At 38.4% G+C, this 5,512-nt stretch overlaps 1 protein-coding gene across 1 annotated transcript in view; it reads right to left on the reverse strand.

Moving 5' to 3' along the window:
- The window catches only part of EMC7 (ER membrane protein complex subunit 7), a 19,144-nt gene that overhangs the window by 6,910 nt on the left and 6,722 nt on the right, over nucleotides 1–5,512 (reverse strand). The gene's annotated exons all lie outside the window — the stretch shown is intronic.

Genomic DNA, 5,512 nt, shown 5'->3' on the forward strand with positions numbered 1-5,512 from the left:
CAAAACATAGAGAAAAAAAACGCTTGACTTGTAATCTTCTAGCTGTAACTCTGTCATTACCTAGGCCTGTGAGATTAGATGAATTTCCTAACTTCTACTGATGTCAAAAGTTCTTTTAGAATCCTTCCAGTGCTAAAGTTATTTGATTATATTTAGTAATGAATTTACTTCATTATAACATACCAAAATACTGGATTTTTTTCATGGTCTAAGAAATGTATTATTGGATGTAACCAATTTTTAAGACTATATTGCAAGAAAATTTTATAATGCAAGAAAGCACTGCAACAGTGCTGTAGGTAACACTACATTTTTCACCAAAGATACACTAATTTTAATCAAAATTCTCATCCATGTTTACACATGATCCATTTTACTTTTTGAAAACTGCCTCTCCTATTTCACCATTCACTGCTGTGTTGAATTCTGGGAATTTTTTTTTCTGATCTATCTCCCACTTCATCAAACTTCTGTTCAGTTTCTTAATGCATCCATGAAGTTGTACATTTCAATGCCTATATTCATTGTAGAAGTTCAATTTTATTCTTTTTTCAAATATCTATAGCCTACTTTGGTATATCATCTCTTTTTTTTTTTTTTTTCTGAGACAGAGTCTTGCTCTATTGCCCAGGCCAGAGTGCACTGGTGCGATCTCAGTTCACTGCAACCTGTGCCTCTTGGGTTCAAGTGATTCTCCTGTCTCGGCCTCCTGAGCAGCTGGGACTACAGGCACGTGCCACCATGTCTGGCTAATTTTTTGTACTTTTAGTAGAGATGGGGTTTCACCATGTTAGACAGGATGGTCTCAATCTCCTGACCTCATGATCCACCCACCTCAAGCCTCCCCAAGTGCTGGGATTACAGGTGTCAGCCACCATGCCCGGCCCTGGTATATCATTTGTGTGGCAGTCTTTTATTCCCGTAAGTACTTTCACATGTTAAATTATCTTACAGTTTATATCCAATAATTCTACTATTTAAAATTCTTGGAGGTCTGATTTATTTTCTGACTCAATGTAGTCTGCTTTCTTGGGTACTTTATAAGTTTAGTTGACTTCATTTACCTACTTAAGTAAATAGATAGAAAGGGCATCTCCTTCCAGAGAGATTATGCAATTGTTTCTGCCAGAAATTTGGGGATTATAACCAGAAACTATTTTGTTCATTGCTTAGCTTGGAAGTTCCTGGATTATGCAGGAAGTAATAAATTCATATCCCAAATTTTAATGAGTCTAGGAGCATAACTATCAGTTTTCAGGGAGACTTTTCCCCCCAAAGGCCAGGGTCAGGCTTTTCCCCCAAAAAATCCAGGGCCTTCTGGATTTTAGTATCAAGCATCAAACTTTAGATCTAATTCTGACACCAAGCAAGCCCACGGCTTGCCTCCTCCCTGCACACTGCTAATTAAATCTAAGCCGTATGGGTTAGAAAATATCAAAATCTCAGGTGGGGAGTGTTTTATAGTTTATCCCCTAGGGAGTTTCCTTGTTTTGGGGGGAGCTATGCATTTATTAATAAAAGAAAATGTTTAGCCAGGTGCGGTGGCTCATGCCTGTAATCCCAGCACTTTAGGAGGCCAAGGCTAGTGGATCATGAGGTCAGGAGTTTGAGACCAGCCTGACCAACATGGTGAAACCCCATCTCTACTAAAAATACAAAAATTAGCCAGGCATGGTGGCACACACCTGTAGTCCCAGCTACTCAGGAAGCTAAGACAAGAGAATTGCTTGAACCCAGGAGGCGGAGGTTGCAGTGGGCCAAGATGGTGCCATCGCACTCCAGCCTGAGACAGAGTGAGACTTCATTTCAAAAAAAAAAAAAAGAGAGAGAGAAATGTTTGTCATACTTTCATCCAGCATTTCTAAGGTTTTTCACTCTGCAAAAATGTCAGAAATGAATATCCCACATATATTCAAAACTAATTTATGCACGCTTATAAAATATTGGTCAACGCTGGGCACATGGCTCATGCCTGTAATCTCAGCACTTTGGGAGGCCGAGGTGGGTGATCATTTGAGGTCAAGAGTTTGAGACCAGCCTGGCCAACATGGTAAAACCCTGTCTCTACTAAAAATACAAAAATCAGCCGGGCATGGTGGCACACACCTGTAATCCCAGTTACTTGGGAGTCTGAGGCAGAAGAATCACTTGAACCCAGGAGGTGGAGGTTATAGTGAGCTGAGGGTGTGCCACTGCACTCCAGCCTGGGTAACACAGCAAGACTCCATCACACACAAAAAAAAAAATTAGGACATATATGAATCCCACTTTGTTCTCTACTCTGTCCCACCCCTAATTATTAAAATAATTTTTAAATAATTTTTTTTTAATTTAACCAATGCTTCAAACATACAATCATCAGGAATGTATCTGAAAACATGAATCCCACTACTGCAATCAGTTCTTAAATGCTCAAGCAAAAAGTACTCTTTACCCAAGTTTTAAAAAGGCAAATAAAACTTTATACAGTTGCTCCTCGATTTACATTCCAATAAGCCCACTGTAGGTTGAAATATACTGTAAGTAGAAAATGCATTTAATATACCTAACCTACAGATCAACACAGCCTAGCTTAGCCTACCTTAAAAGTGCTCAGAATACTTACACTAGCCAACAGGTGGCAAAATCACCTAACACAAAGTCCATTTTATAATAAGAAACTTATTGAAGTCACGTAACTTACTACGTTCTGTACTAAATGTAAAAAAAAGAATGGTTGTTAAGGGTACTTAAGGTATGGTTTCTACTGTGTATTGCTTTAGCACCATGGTAAAGTCAAAATATTCTAAGTTGAACCATTATAAGCTGGGGACCATCTATATTTAAAACAATATTCCTATTTGCTGAGACCACTTTATTCAAAATTTAACCAGAGTAAAAAGGATAAAAAAATATACAAGTATTCCCTTTTGTGTAACAGCTGTCATTCCTCCAATATTGTGTTTTCAACAAAAAAAAGTTTTAAAGCAGTATATATAACATATACTATGATCCATGTACCCCCTATGTCCAAGCTTACAATTCTAAAATATACGAAGATACAAAGTCATGAAAAAGTCCTCTAATGCCTAGATTTAACACAAAAGAACTTATATATATATATATATATATATATACACATACACATATACTGTATATATATATATACACACACACACACATATACTGTGTGTATATATATATATATATATATACACACACACACACACACACACACACACACATATATATATATATAATTTTATTTTATTTTTTGAGATAGGATCTCACTGTTGCCCAGGATGGAGTGCAGTGGTGCAATCATGGCTCACTGCAGCCTTAACCTCCTAGGCTCAAACGATCTCCTACCTCAGCCTACTAGGTAGCTGGAATCACAGGCATGTGCCACCATGTCCAGCTAAGTTTTGAACCTTTTTTTCCTTTGGTAGAGATAGGGTCTCACTATGCTGCCCAGGCTGGTCTTGAATTCCTGGGCTCAAGTGATACACCTCCTCTACCAGCCTTGCAGTGCTGGGATTCTAGGCACGAGCCACCACACCTATCCTATATATACATTTTTTAAAATCTTCATCTTTCCAAAAAGACATGAGAAAGTTAATACTTTTAAAAATTCATCTACTTTGAAACAATCTATTTCATCAAAAAATATTCATAAACATATATGCAAGGTACTACCTTCTAACTGAAGTTTTGCCCCTACCCTAAATAGTCAAAAGCAAGAAATGTCATCAGAATTTGGACAAAAAAATATTCTAAGACAATAATTTAACTTCAAAAATAAGGAAGAAGCTGGACACAGTGTGTGCCTGTAATCCCAGCTACTCAGGAGGTTGAGGTGGGAAGATTGCTAAAGGTCAGTTTGAGGCTGTAGTGGGCCATGATTGTACCTGAGAATAACCACTACACTCCAGCCTAGGCAACATAGCAAGCCTTTGTCTCTCTAAAAAGAAAAAGTAGGGGGGAAAAGTAATTTGTTTTAAAGAATATGTTTATTAGTGGCATTAGAATATTAGTTTCCTGATAATATCAAGAATATTCTCTTGGACAGGCACAGTGGCTCACACCCGTAATCCAGCACTTTGGGAGGCTGAGGAGGGCGGATCGCCAGGTCAGGAGTTCAAAACCAGCCTGGCCAATATGGTGAAACCCCATATCCACTAAAAATATAAAAATTAGCTGGTTATGGTGGTGCCTGTAGTCCCAGCTACTTGGGAGGCTGAGGCAGAAGAATTGCTTGAACAAGGGAGTTGGAGGTTGCAGTGAGCTAAGTTCATGCCACTGTACTCCAGCCTGGGAAGCAGAGCAAGACTCTCAAAAAAAAAAAAAAAAAAAAAAAATCAGAGGGGCATGGTGATGTGTGCCTGTAATCCCAGCTACTTGGGAGGCTGAGATACAAGAATCCCTTGAACCTGGGAGGCAGGAGTTGCAGTGAGCCTAGAATACACTACTGTACTGTAGCCTGAGTGACAGAGAAAGACTTTGTCTCAAAAAAAAAAAAATATAATATTCTCTTGATAACTGTCTCTGTTTAGTATACATGCTAAAAGAAGAGAAAGAAACCACTACTTGTCTATCAATAGGAGCTAGTTATATAAATGATGGCAAATCGATCAAAGGACTAACATGAAGCTAAGATATAGGATGGGACAGCTCTGCATGTGACTCATTCTATTTGAATTATGGCATATTTACATATTACATTCTTAAAACTTTCAATGTCAAGAAAGCAAAGAAAGAAGAAACAAATTTTAGCAGTAAACACTAACTCAAATGTAAATACTACGATACTAAGTAAACATGTGTCAGCTCAATTTTGAGTCTCTACAAATCAGCCTAAATATGCTGGGCACACACCAAAAAGATCAGTAGTAAAATTATTTATTAGTCCTCTACCTTCAGAAACTGTTTTTGCTTTTGCCTGATCTGTGCTTTATTACTGCAACATAGAGTCATATTTGATAGCTCAAACAAAGAACAGACATTACCACTTAAAACTGTTTAATATATTGCCTGGTCAGATTTTACCAAAGAGGATGCCCTGAGACAACAAAATAAATAAATAAATTTGTTCTATTATAATGGGAAACTGACTCTGAAGACTATAAATATCTACACAAATGTTTCAACTCCAAATAGATCTTGCTATTCTCCACACTCGCAGTCTAAATTAGACTACAGTTCTTTTCACCTCAATTGTTTTCCCTAGAAATATGACATTTCTGGCCATGAGCAGTGTCTCACTCCTGTAATCCCAGCACTTTGGGAGGCCAAGATGGGTGGATCACCTGAAGTCAGGACTTCGAGACCTAACTGGCCAACATGGTGAAACCCCGTCTCTACTAAAAACACAAAAATTAGCCAGGCATGGTGGCGCATGCCTGTAATCCCAGCTACTAGTGGGGCTGAGGCAGGAGGATTGCTTGAACTTGGGAGGCGGAGGTTGCAGTGAGATGAGATCGTGCCCTTGCACTCCAGCCTGGGCAACAGAGCGAGACTCCATCTCATAAAAAAA

The sequence above is a fragment of the Cebus imitator genome, unplaced genomic scaffold, assembly GCF_001604975.1.
Source record: "Cebus imitator isolate Cc_AM_T3 unplaced genomic scaffold, Cebus_imitator-1.0 Scaffold119, whole genome shotgun sequence".
Lineage (NCBI taxonomy): Eukaryota > Metazoa > Chordata > Mammalia > Primates > Cebidae > Cebus > Cebus imitator.